Raw genomic sequence first — 14400 nt, forward strand, 5'->3', positions numbered from 1 at the left:
GCTCAAAATTATTTGACCAGTTTTGTTTTCTGGATGCTATAGTGCAGACACTATAACATGAAAACTGGCCACAACTGGAAACAAATGAGAACTTTCACCATTCAACAGGCCAGAAGAAGTGTGGGGGAACAAATGCCACTTCCCCCTCACAGGGTTAACAGCATATACCTTTGTTCTGTCCTTCTGTGAAAACAGAGCTGACACACAGATTACCGATCTCTTGTGACATGATGGGGCATGTACTTGCATGGTGTGCTGGAACAAGATTAGTGTTCGCTCATTTCACAAAGCAGAGCAGAACACAAAGCATTTAGTAACTTCTGTTGCACAGTTGCATGCTGAGGTTGACATTTTTATAAATGAGGCAGTTCGTGTCTGACCTCTACAAGTATCCTGCGTTATGCAAGCATAGCTCCACACACACACACACACACACACACACACACACACACATAAATAAATAAATAAATAAATAAAAAATTCTGGAAGTGATGCATTGAAGTGTCCGCATAAGTAACAACAGGAGGTACCAGACGTAAAAGATGCTCGGTCACACAGCCAAGTCCTACATTGCCAGCTATGGTATGTGTCATTCGACTGCACACAACTGTCCTGGCACCATACCATAACTTAGGAATCCGAGGTTACATCACTGCATTCATGCCTAGTGCACTTTTCATTTTGCAAATGTGTTCTTATGCACATGCTTTTTCCAAATTAGGCTTCACAAGGTGTAGGGTATACCAGTCACTGAAAAGTGGAGGAAATAATGCTGTTTGAAACTATTTCAGATAAAATAGTTCATCTGTATAGAATTCACCATGAAATAGCATTTAGTAGGTAATGTAACTTTTTACATTTTGAGGCAGAATTTGCATCTGTATTCACATTTATCACAGGTGCTAATTTTTGAAGTCTTTAGTAATATTTGAAACTGCATTCATTATAAATAAAAATCAGGTAAATTTTGACAGCTGTAAGCAGAAATGGACTATGTTTAATCAGTTTATGTTATTGTTATATTTGGATTTCTATTTGTTGACTGTAATATTTACAGTGATCCTTCTTTGTTTTTAGGTTTGACCAGTTGTCACAGTTACAGAGTGTCAGCTGTACCGTTTCAAAATTTAACGTTTCTGTTCTAAGCGTACCTGTTCTGTACACGTACCAACAGCTGCGTGTGCACTCGACAGAATGTTGTCACGGATTGGCAAACCCGTCTTGCTTTTAACAACTATATAAAATTTATTTTTTTACTGTGTAAATGAAAAACTTCCTGGGATTATGTAATAGGTTAATGTTTTCTATTGGTCTTCGTACAGTCTCTCTCGTAGTCAGATAATGGATTTAAGACTGACATAGTTTAATTGAGATTACAGGTATTATTATAGTTTCTTTATCTGCCAATGTTTGAAAGCATTTCTGCAGGGAGCATGTCATGTAATCACTGGAACCGCAGTTGTGCTTTGCAAAAACTTCAACACTAAGTTGTGGAGAGGCAGTTGTGAGTGCAAGAAAATAAAGAGAAGCTCTGCTGTTTTGTGAACATAGCGTTTCATATTTCTTGTGCTTCTGGACCTCGGGAGTGGATAGAAATTTATTTTTGGTTGTGTTTCAATGCAGATGTTTTAGTATGTTAGCAGAGGAGATCTTTATGTGCAAGAATATATTATTTTTTGATAATGAATTGTGTGACACCTGGCTAATTCTGCATCTCACTCTTAACACCAGATCCGCTTCCCTTACTCCATCCAAAACTATCACTATCATTATACCCTCCCTCCCCCTCCCCCCCTCTCTCTCTTACACCCCCACCCCCCATCCTCACCCGCACCCCCCCTCTGCCCCCTGGGATAAACTTTGTAGTCCATTGTATTCATTCTTACTGGATTCTCTTTTGCCAGAAGAGAGGTACAATAGGAAATGGTATTGATAATTAATGTTAAGAAGCAGTTACATGTATCCTACTGTGTTACTGTTTGTAATACAAAAATATTTGCCTTTCATTTGTCGTTGATATTGACAAACTAGAGAAAATAAGTCCTGGAGTGTATGATGGCATTGTATAATTTGTTGTTACATAAGTGACCAAAAGTTAAATGGGTAATTATGTGTAGGCAGTTAAACGTTCATCTGTATATATTGTAAAATAAGTACTTGAGGTTATAGAGCACTGATTATGGATCTCAGTAATCACTTTTGGCCTAAACCATTGCATGACATTCATCTCAGAGTGTTCCAAACTGTTGTGATGGCCATTCTGAATTTTCTCCTTGTCATCCCCACTTCCAGTATCAGATAAGCCAAGACTCCTGCAACATTGATATTTTTCATTTGGACAAGCCCAAAATATATTTGTTGGTTTTTCGGAAGCATATTTTTATATTTCTCTGTACCATTGTAGGTTGTTAAATAATATTACAATTAATAATATATTATGCTTAGGACAACAAATTGATGACCTTCCTTCAAGTTGATGCAGATCTTTTATTGGTACATTTAGTGTTGCTGTGTGTCACTACAATGTGCTTTGCTATAGGAGAAAGAAATACAAATGTTTTGCATTTTATTGTAAGTTTTTGGATCATCTTGTCTTCCTCAGTTTCTAAAGCAAATGCCTTTAAAATTTTCACAATTTTTTATACTGAATATTCCATGTATTGCATTTACCTCGGTTTATAGCCACAGTGCCTCTGATGGTGAATGGAGCTGTGTAAATATTGTGTAAACAGAAACAATGACTTTTTTGCTTTGTTTGTAACTGTGCAACTGTTGTGAAACTCAGCATCCCAAATGGCTGCTGGGGATTTCATCAGAGCCAAAGTCTCAAGTATCAGGAAAATGGGGGTTGATCAGTAACAACTGTTCCATGATGTGATGTGCCATTTTCAATGGAGTGACTATTGATTATATTTATAAATACTTTGTACTGTTTAGTGATGGTTTCTTGAGTGTGACACAGTGTGGCGAAAATGATTTCACTGTGTTTGTTTCAAATAAAGTCCTTGTTTTCCTTTTTTTGCAATAAATTGGTGACAGTTGTTTGGAGAGCATAATTTACAGGGTTAGAAATTGCTGTATAAACAATCACTGTTATTGCACAAAGTGAAGACAACCTCATTAAACTAAACACATTATTGTCCACGTTTTCACCTGTATTTTGTGGGCCACTGCAATATTAATGTGTTGAGTTTTATATGCATCAGAATTTATTTATTTACACCAGTTGCAAAGCACTCCTTTTTTCTGTTGGGAACAATATGTTACCCTGTTTAAATGGGAGAAATCTAAAAAGTCAGCCATTAATTTCAGTTATCTGTTAATTGTACATGATGTGTGGTGTTCACTTTCTTTTCAAGTTAATTCTTTGTGTCATTATTGTATTTCCTATACCTAAGATGTGTGGGAGATACAGATATTTTGTAAGTGCTTCATCATAATATTTTGCTCAAGTTCTTTTTTGGTTGAACTGCAGTGGAAATCTTGCCTAAGAGATCATCCAACAACCCATTCCTGTAGATATATAATGTTATTTTTTGATGCCAGTTTTTTTCAGTTGCAGAAGGTTAATAGCAGATATGTCATCTAAAATATAATCAAATTTAAAATAAATCAGCAAACCCGTTGTTGAAGGGGGGTAAGAATCCATCTTACCTTGGGATAGTTTGGAATAGTTTTCAACTTCCTGAAGGGAATTTCTGCTGCAGTTCGGTAGGTAGCAATCTTAACCACATAGATGGATTTACAGCAGTGCAAGTAAAATTTCTCTTTGAGGAAATACTAAGACATTTGTATTCAGTGTGTCTGCACTTGTCACTGCTGAAGATCTTTCAAGGGGCTCCATAAAAGAATTACCAAGCTCTCTCGGCAGTTGTCAGTTGATGTTATACTAAACCCATTGTTACTGTCCTGTTTGCATGAGTGGGCTTTGGATTGAGCTGTTACTGTGATATGCCTCAACCCTAGAATTTATTGCTTTTGTTATTAGAAAAATTATTTGAAACTAAATTGCCGGCCAGGGTGGCCGAGCGGTTCTAGGCGCTACAGTCTGGAACCGCGCGACCGCTATGGTCGTAGGTTCGAATCCCGCCTCGGGCATGGACATGTGTGATGTCCTTAGGTTAGTTAGGTTTAAGCAGTTCTAAGTTCTAGGGGACTGAATACCTCAGAAGTTAAGTCCCATAGTGCTCAGAGCCATTTGAACCATTGGAAACTAATTTAGACTAGTATGGCAGCTTTTTTTACAGACACTCCGAAAATATGACACCAAATATAGTGTTTCAGCTTTATCAGCATTTCTGCTGAGACTTATTGCACAATATTTTATTGATGTTATAAACAAAGGAAAGTTGGCTGAGGAACTTTTGTGAAATACTTTTAATAATGATCCTCTTATCATGTGGATGATGTAATGTATGTTATTTTTAATTTTTTTGTATATGAATGGTTGTGTATCCATTTCCTTGTGTGATAAGGATAACAATTTGTGTATGCCATTTTATTTTACTTTAAAGTGTGTGTGTGTGTGTGTGTGTGTGTGTGTGTGTGTGTGTGTGTGTGTGTGTGTGAGAGAGAGAGAGAGAGAGAGAGAGAGAGAGATAGATTAAAGGTCTTTTTTTAACTTATTTATTGAAGTGGGTGCTGTGTATTATATACACACATTATGAACAGAGATGCGTTTTAGGAGAAACATAGTGTATATGAATGAAAGTGTATGTAACTAGTTTTTTATACTTGATACAGTAATAATTTGTATATGGAGAACAATTTTTCACAGGATGCCTTAACTGTCAGACTGAATACTAAATATTAAATGACTTAAAAAAGATTCCTTTTTATACCATTGCATATTAGACAGTTGTATAGTATACGTGAAAGAATACATTTAAAAGTTGTATAGTATTTTGAACTGTTATTTATGGCTGTGTAAAAACAAAGTCTCCAAGAGGAGCTGTATAAAGATCTTGGCGATTGTATTGTCCAGCTTTTCATAAACTGCATATGTTCGATGTTGTCACATAAACAAAATAATAATGCCTTGTGTGAGAATATGTAAAGAATGGAATTGCTTTTCAATTTGTATATAACAATAATACTAATTACACTACATGGAAATTCCTGTATTCTATGCTGTTAACAGTTCCCTTCTTGTGTCACACTAACAGAAAAATTCAAACACTTCTGCAGTCTTGTGCTGTCATTATGTCACTGCATTTGGTCATGTAATTTTTTTAGGTCTCTTCAAAAAGGACCTTTTCCAGGAAATTTGGCAGTTGAATAGTAATCAAGACTACAAAATTTATGATTACATGTTACTGTTCCTTATATTCATATTTTCTGCGAAATATCTACCTCATGCATTGATTATTTTCACTGCTTAAGTGGCTTCTTTCAAATCATAAATTGAAATAAAGATAGTGTGTGGAAAATTTTATTTTAGCATAAACATTGCCTTTTTAATAACAGTTATAGCTTCCAGAGGGATCGTGGGTGCATTGTTTCAAGGTTTATTTGATAGTTTGAGGAATACACAATCATAAATGGTAAATTTTTATTTGGTTGCTTTGTATTGTTACATCTCTGTATACATAAATTTTCTTCTTTTCTTCTATTCAGCACAGCTCTCAAAACTTGTAGCATACTGTATGAATGTGTGCCTCATCATAATCTGGTAAATCTATTTAACTCCTGTTTTCAGTGTGTTTTGTTACTTTATCATCTCTGATGTTCACAAGCTGAGAAGTAAGAGGCAGCTTGATCCAGAGTATATCATTGATATATAATGGGAGTAACTTTCACTAAATTACATAGTTTCGATTTTGCTATCCAATTCCAGTTTCATCACTGTCTTCAGTAACTCTTTCTTGGCTGTCCATATGATGTACAAGCTCATTTTTCCTGTTTACAAATGTTCCTAATTCATCTAACAACAGATTTTCACACAACATCCATTTTTCATTTTTCTGACAGTCTTCAGTGACCAGTATACTGTGAACTTCTCTGTTTGATAGCTGAAATATTCCTTCTAAACCATGCTCTTTGTCAAGGATATTCAGCTGCAAATGTCTCAGCAATGCATTTACTTACTGACTATGTGAACATTTAGACATAAACATGTCTTCTCTCCTCCTATAATTACCACTTCCGTTACCTTTCATATATTTTTTAAAGCAATTCAGCCTGTTTATGTATTTTTTCTGCTCTCATTCGAAGGTTTCTTGTTAATTTTGGCTGTAGTTGTTTATATTATCAGTAGTCTCTAAAATCTTTGTCGGACTTCTTGTTGGGCTCAACTGTTATGCTCAACTTTATGTTCTAGCAATAGTACTGGAGATGATGCTTTTATTCTCTTCAAGGATCATGACAAGACATTCTGGTCACCAGTCTTTTCCATTCTGTCTGGAAGTTCTACTGTCACTAACATTTGGACTTTACTGCTTAACTCACTTGGCAAAGTAGGAACAACACCTGCCCTCACTTCAGCAGTAAGGTTTTACACACTGTCTGGTAACTGTTGCTGCCTCTCCTCTTCATCCTGTACTGGTTACTGAAATGCTAGGTGGATTTAAGTCCCATGAATTATTACTCCTCTCTCTATTAAATTTGCCCTTAGTAGGAAACCATACTTTTCAAATTATGCTCTTTGAGTTGACAAGAATTTTCTCTTTTACATCTCTTAATGATGTTGGAGATTTTTCTGAATTGTCTCTAGAGTCACTGGACATGAGCAGTAATCAGAGCCTGAATAAAGAGTTCTGCCAATCCATCTTTGGTTGAAAGAACCACACTTTTGCTGCCTTAATTTTCACCGATTCCTTCTAAATAAACTGAAGCAGGTGTGAAACAAATGCACACTCAGAAGTTACACAGAAATAATCATTCAACCTGTGAGCCATCTTGACCATGCTAGAGATAAAACTTTAAATTTCTGCACACTGTATGGAGTCACACTTCCACAGCCATTTAAAATATAATAAATTAACTACCAACAGTATCAGATCACCCACAAATACAGCATTTCTCTTTGTTTGTTGTGCCCACAGTTTCACAGCACGTGAAACATAACATTAGGGTGTAAACTTCTGCTTCTACATTCATATTTTATAAGCTCTCAAAGACTGTGTTTGCATCTCTGTCCACATCTATATCCTGCAAACCACTGGGAAGTGCATGGCATGTGGTACAAGTATTATATATGTATGTCACTACCCTGTTCTGTTTGTGAATGTTTGTTTACATTCATACATATCCTAATATCTCTGATTTTAATATTTTGTAGGTGAGACTACCATATTCTCACTGTTAGATCCAAAGACTTTTCCAGTTGTCATTGTGGACGATAGCTCACATAGTCGATTAAGTGTGCTTCTGCCTAGATGTGAATATTGTTGGCAGCATTAAAGAATATCCTTTAAGAGCTTGATGTTTCTGGACAATTGCAAAATGTCTGAAACAAGTGGAAGTCCCTTGTAAATTGACAGTTCAGTAATTGAGTGACTCTCATTTTGAAGTCCTCTTAACCTGCACTTGTATCATGAGATTCACATTTGTACGTTTGCCCTGACTGTTTTGCCTTCTCTGCCCTGGTTCTTTCATACATGTTATTTTAAACAATCTGATAGCCAACTATTCCTATGCTTTACATAATGAAGTATCATTTCCCCACTCAGCAAAATTTTCACACTAAAGGAAGAGAGGAGGAGGAGGAGGAAGAAGAAATGGATTTTCTTGTCTTGGATGTCTTGTGTGGCCAAGCTTTACACAGTCACTGCATAGGTATTGTTCCCATCACTGGATGTGAGCTCTCCATCCCAACTGAAATAGTTCTCAAGTTTAACTTGCCTTATAAAAGTCTGCTGCTGAACTGAAATTGAGTAGCTCATTTACTGCTCTGTTCATTCTTCAAAGAAAACACATTTCATAGCAAAGAAATCTGTCATCATGGCACGGACGCCCATACACAGGGGCAAGTGGGATCCCCGCATTCCTCCCTGCCTCTCAGAGAAAGGAAAAAATATAGTGAAGTGAGGTCTTTTTCTTTCAGGAAATTGATTTCAAAGTCAGTATTACATAGTTTTTTAACAGACTTGGAACTGGATCTTTTTTGTGGCTACTTATAAGTCACCATTTGTGTTCCAAAGTACAGAAAATACTCCATACCACCAGGTCTTGGATCCCCCTATGAACTCTCGTAAGAACACCCTTGCATCGTGGGATTGTGCTGGGTTTCCCGCTAGGCATCTCTATAGGTGAGTCACACCCACTAATTAATGCCTTACACTGCCTTTGTTACCCTGATAGCCAACTCCCAGTTTTTCTCATTCTTTCAACTTCCCTTTCTTTTCTCGCAGTAATCTGTGCTTCACCTTTCATTTTGCTGTTCATCGCCTCCAGTGACATTCACGTTACCCTTAACCATTTCTCGTCTACCGTTTGTCTTTAGATACGATAACCGTTCGAGCCGGTAGTTCCTGTGTTCGCACTTAGACTACTGGCAGTAGTTTTACATGACTGGAGGTATGGGAATTTGGAATTTTATTTTAACTTACTCTAGTGCAGGAATTATTTGATGAAAATTAGTGCAGTTTTTGAGAATTGTTAATAACAGAAATCTGTTAATTTGAAATGTGCATATTCATTTTGAATGACCTTTTAATCTGTTATTCCTTGAAGCAATCTTTGAAACAAATTTCTATGCCACAATCTTATCCCGTGAGTTTCTAGCAGATCCACTAGGAGAGTGTGCCTGAAATTTTAATGGACACCCTCTACTTTGTCAGTGGAATGGCCAATAAACAATAAATGTATTGTACATTGAAATATTTAGTAGCATTCAAAATATTTTCACCTCTCACCTGTCTTTTTGTTTCTGTACCGACACTTTACCTTTCTTCCCATTTGCTCAGTTTCTGACGAAGTACTTAATAATGTGTCCCCTCAGATTTCCTTATAGTTGACACTCCTGTGGCTAACAGGTGGCAGTGCAGTAGAGTTTTATCTGTGAGATTCCAACCGCACATACCTGGTTGGTACGCGAGAGGGTGAGTATCCTCTGCTCGCCTCACTCTCTGTGCATCCATTGTTGAGCTTGGTACAAAGGATAGAGAGCACTTCCTTCTCCCCTCTGACTCGATCCCTACCTCAGGCTACTCTTCCGAGAGACCGTTGACTCACGTGGTTCCTAGGTTTGCTCGTCATCCTCATTGTCTCCCAGACTCATCTGGTGCTCATTTTGGTAATTTATATCCAGGTGGCCACAGATCTTCCACCTTTGCAATCTGATATCTCTAGATACCATCCTTATTCTCTTGTGTTGTTCTTCCTTTTGGATTGCATCCCACCCTTCACCACCGTGTTAAATAAAAGTAACTGATTATTTTATCCTTTTCCTTTTTGTATCCATTCGTGTTTGATAGTATTGGATTTGTCCAGCATCTCAGCATACAAAAAATAACAGATACATGTGCACACAGAAGGTATCAGTTCTCTAAATATTTTGCAGTTGCTTGTGCTAGGTGATAGTGCAGTATTTTTCCTATTTTATTACCTGTAGAATTATATATGTGAGCCTGGATTCACGTATATTACCTCTGGTGTCATTTCAACTGCTGTTTCCTTTCCACTCCTGATGAGTTACGCTTGTTTCATATAAACCATATTCACTGTAGTATTTGGCTCTACTATTTAAGTCAAGTAATTTTTTGAACAACCTCTCATAGAGCTCTACTTCATACTAAAATGATATTTACTTTATTTTTGTCACTACATCCAGAAAGAAAAACTCCCTCCCCCCTTCTTCCCCCCTCATTTTCAAACTGTATGACCATTGTTTCTGTTGTGTTCAGTCATCTCGAGTTCATGCCTTCAAGCAGCTTCCCCTTTCCCCGTTTTCTGTCTTACAGCTTTTATAAATCACTTAGCCACCACTTCATTGTTCATACCAATTCAGAGGAAGTGCAGATCACTGAAATGCACTATGTCTATGTAAAATAATTATCTTTTATTAACATCCATATTATTGTTTTTCTATCAGTGACTGTCAAAATAGTTGTATAATTTGTTAAAGTATGAGCTTATATTGTGATTCATCATTGCTTATGTATATTACACAATTACTATTTATCCATAAATAGTAGCAATTGTTTTGTTTCATCGTTCTGGTGGACACTCACTCCCTTGGCTCAACTGTCTTGTCACCATGGTTTGTCCTCCACTATGTATCTTACTTTATTCCCAGTACCCTAATTCCTGTTCATGTGCTGTTGAAAGAAAACTTAATTCCTCCTGGATGCTGTGCCTCTTGACTGCATACATTCATGAAACTTTTTTTTTCTTCATTGCTGTGGTTGGCTTATAATTTTAATACTTATGTTGCAGGCATTTCGTTAGTGTTGCTAGTGTTATAATGTCTGCAGTATAATGCATGCAGAAAAATAGGGAACTGTAAACAGTAATTTTTGTTGCCTAACCAGTATGTTGTAATGTCTAATACGATGTGCATACTGCAGGGCTCATATTGTCCCTAAGAATACTGAACTGGGAAGATGAAATGCTTTATGTAAGCTGTTGTAAACACTGTGATAATAAAATTATTAAGTCTCACTACCTTGTTAAGCATTTTTAGCCCAAACCCCTCATATAATCCTTCAAGTACCCTTCATGTTAATCTATGTATAAGCTTATGTTTCACAATGTGAGTCAGTAGTGTTTCTATGAGTATCATCAGTATTTTCTATGGGAACTGCCTGCTGGAGTTTTATTTATTGGTGTGCCTTGAAGAGGCAGAGAGAAAAGGCTATGATTTTGTGTAGTCATATAAGAAGTGCAAGTTCAAAAGATACAGAATTACAGGTAGACATTTATTAAATACTCATGTGTTTAAGTGCTCTATATGTTCGCCTACTTATTTCTGCATCTGATGGTTAAAGTTTTCTGGCCATTTGCATTTGGAAGAAGAGTTTATGAAGTTGCTGAATATGAAAAAAAAAAATCATTTTGACTACATCATTATTTCAGTTGGATAATTTGGAACTCACAGCATAATTTACTGTTGAATGGAATTATTTGCTGGTTCAGAAAATTTCTCGTAATCAGACATGAAAATATAAAAATAATAGATTTTGAATAAAGTGAAGAAACTATACTGAATAACATTCCTTACCTGCTTTAACATATATGTAACTATTTCAATAAATCTCAAGAACAATATCAAGTATTTTGCTAGATGTGATCAAGTTGCACAGAAAGACGAATTCTGAATAATATCATCATAGTACTCATTCTGTGTTGTAATTATCATTGCTACTGTTGAATAAAATAACTAAAATTAATCCCATTAACATATGAAAAATAAAAAACTTGTACATTTGATCTCTCAAAACTTAAGCCATTTCTGAGTGTGAAACATTAAAAAGAAAAAGGGTGGAAAGAGGCAGGCTCCAGCATTAATAATTCTGTTAAGTGTTTGTCATAATGCTTGCCTCATAACATTTATCATTTCTACAGCCATTTGTAGTGTTTTCATTCACTAAATATTGGACAAAGAGTGCAAAAGTACACTAGGGTGTTGTTCTCCTTTATGCGAATGGTATGTAGAAAATTATAACAGACTGTTCACTGGAACCGCCAATCATGAGGTTCATACAAATTCTGTCAGTTGTTATTTCCCAGTGAAATTATGGGATAACCTGCCAACCCTTACAGCTTGATATTCAGCTTTTCTTGTTCCGTTATCGTCTGCTGTTTGTGTTCATAGGTTAATTAAATTATTTTCAGCCAAGAAGCTACAATAGTATCCACATCATCAATTTATTCACAGCACGAGCTATGGTATGGAGTTTTTAATTTGTATTTCATATCTAATGTACCCATTCATTGGTTGAAATTTGAAAAAGCCTCTCCTGGCAGTTGCCAATGGTATATAATGAATGTTTTAACCAAATATGCCATATCTGAAACAGGTGGTATGTGTTAAGTTGCAGAATTGGAGGTGTGTTGTATCCTTTTACAGAAAAAATGAATGATGATTTCACCCTTAGTGGGTGCCATTATTACACAATGAATGCTCTGTCATAGTTTCATGTTTCCAAGACCAATAGTTTTAATTGGACATTGATACAGCAAGAAAACCTGAGACCCAAAGTTAACCCCATTAAGTGCTGAATTTTGAGAAATCGTTTCTGAGTATGGGTCTAAACCACGCAAAGAATGTTCCTGCTAAATATCACACATCTTGGACCAATTATTTAGGCTGAAGATAGATCCTTTGAAACTACATTATTATCCATTTAAGCGACTTAGCAGATGAATTTAACAAAATCAAACCGTGGAAAATCCAGGTTGGAATGGAACAATATTGTGAAAAGGAAAGTTGCTACTCACCATATAGCGGAGATGCTGAGATGCAGATAGGTGCAACAAAAAGACTATCACAAATACAGCTTTCAGCCAGTAAGGCCTTCGTGAAAATTAGACGTCAAACACACACATACACACTCATGCAAATGCAACTCACACACACGACTGCAGTCACAGGCGTGTTGGTCGTCTAATTTTGACGAAGGCCTTACTGGCCGAAAGCTATATTTGTGATAGTCTTTTTGTTGTGCCTATCTGTGTCTCAGCATCTCCACTATATGGTGAGTAGCAACTTTCCTTTTTGCAATATTGTTGAATTCTACAAAATGATTTCTCAGTGGTTGTCTACTATAAATAACAAATACTCTCACCAAATTTCATGTCTGTTGTATCAAGACTTAGGTTGGATGTCTTCAGAACAAAATTTTGAACCCTGTTTTACTTTGTTAGGGGGCTGACTTTTGTAAAATCCTTTCTTAACAGGTGCCTACGTCACACAAAGAGTGTTCCTTCTGAATTACATGTTTCTAGGACCAGTGGTGTAGTGGTTTGTTACATTAGTCAGTCGTTTCTCCCTTTATGTGTTAGGTCATTCATAAATACCTCCAGGGTTTCAGAAGAGGACTGCATGAATACTACAAGACATACATAAAATGTACACATATCAGTGGACAGAGCATCTCTACAAGCTTTTAACTTGAATTACAAGTACTCAGTATGGGCACTGTTTGTGACATGTCAAATGTCAATACACTGTCAAACTCTTGCCAGATACTTCCCAATGCATAAAGGTCAATATCAGCAAGTTCATTCACTATTCTTCTTTGCAACTGTTCCAAATTAAGTGGCAACATGGGCAGGAAAACATGATCTTCAACACAACCTCATAAGAAGAAATCACTTGGAGTCAGATGGCCACAGAGGCCACTGAAGAAGGGAAGAGTCATTGTGGGAAGCACATCTGATCCAGTGTCGAGGCTGTTTGGCATCGAGTAATTGTGAATGTCTAAAAGAAGGTGTGGATGAGCACCTTCTTATTGCAAAATGAAGTCTCCACTATCGTGCCGCAATTGTCACAGTTTTCTTCACAAAGAAAAATGTCCTATATAATTTGAAGAGGTCATGTCAAGAATGTGTTCCACAATGTTATGTGGATATTTTGTGCTTCAAACAGAGGTTAAGATAATTCACCTTTACAAACACATGAAACATGGCTTTGTCACTGAAAACCATCTTCCATGAAAAACCAACTTCCTCCAGTAGCCACTGCGAGTCATTGCAAAACTCAGAATGAAGCTGTGATAAGTAGTCAGCATTTATAACAACTGCAGCTGGCACAGTTTTCTAGCAGACCTCTGTACTGAATGCACAAGACAGTTGTCTTCAGAAGAGTTTTCTGCTCACACATCATAGATTTGTTTTGGGCACCAGACAAGTAAGTCCCACATGTGCTTTTTCCACCTACTCTGTTTGTGGTCCTGGCTATTGCGTTTACTTTGCTCATCACAAGCAGCCAGTACAAGGGATGTGTTTACCACCCATGGATTGTTTTGATTATTGTAGCTTTTTCATGATACTTGGTGTGTAACTGTTACTGAGTAGTGAAATTGAGCGCACAAAACATATGCATTTCTCCATTGTACACCATACTCTGACATGCCTGCCTCCCTCCCCTAGTGGTGCGATCTGCAGTTTTGACACAGCACGTATTATGAATTGACACTTGGAGAGAAGCTCTATCCAGTGATGTGTGATTTCTTTAATTCTCATAGTTGCTGCAGTGTCATCTGAAACAGCAAAGGAACTTACTCATAACTCTTCACATAGATGTATAGCTAACCGTGTGTACTGGAAAATTGCACCACATATCAACCTGACTCTCAAAAGGCAGGGTACACTTATTTGTTTTATTGGAAATGAAGGTGAGTAAAGCAGGAAAGATGTGTGTAGACTATGGGGAAATTAGTCACTTTTTTCTTGTCTATGGGGAAGACAAGCCATGTCCATAAATGTTGCACTTTAGGAAATATTTCCAAAATGATT

General features: G+C 36.7%; 1 protein-coding gene across 1 annotated transcript in view; it reads left to right on the forward strand.

Moving 5' to 3' along the window:
* LOC126209973 (pecanex-like protein 1) overlaps nt 1-1761 on the forward strand; it is a 299631-nt gene extending 297870 nt beyond the window's left edge. Inside the window, exon 38 of the mRNA XM_049939084.1 lies at nt 1078-1761. The gene's annotated coding sequence lies outside the window, so the exon portion shown is untranslated. The remainder of the gene's footprint in view (nt 1-1077) is intronic.
* Nucleotides 1762-14400: the final 12639 nt, after the last annotated feature.

Source organism: Schistocerca nitens, chromosome 10 (assembly GCF_023898315.1).
Source record: "Schistocerca nitens isolate TAMUIC-IGC-003100 chromosome 10, iqSchNite1.1, whole genome shotgun sequence".
NCBI lineage: Eukaryota > Metazoa > Arthropoda > Insecta > Orthoptera > Acrididae > Schistocerca > Schistocerca nitens.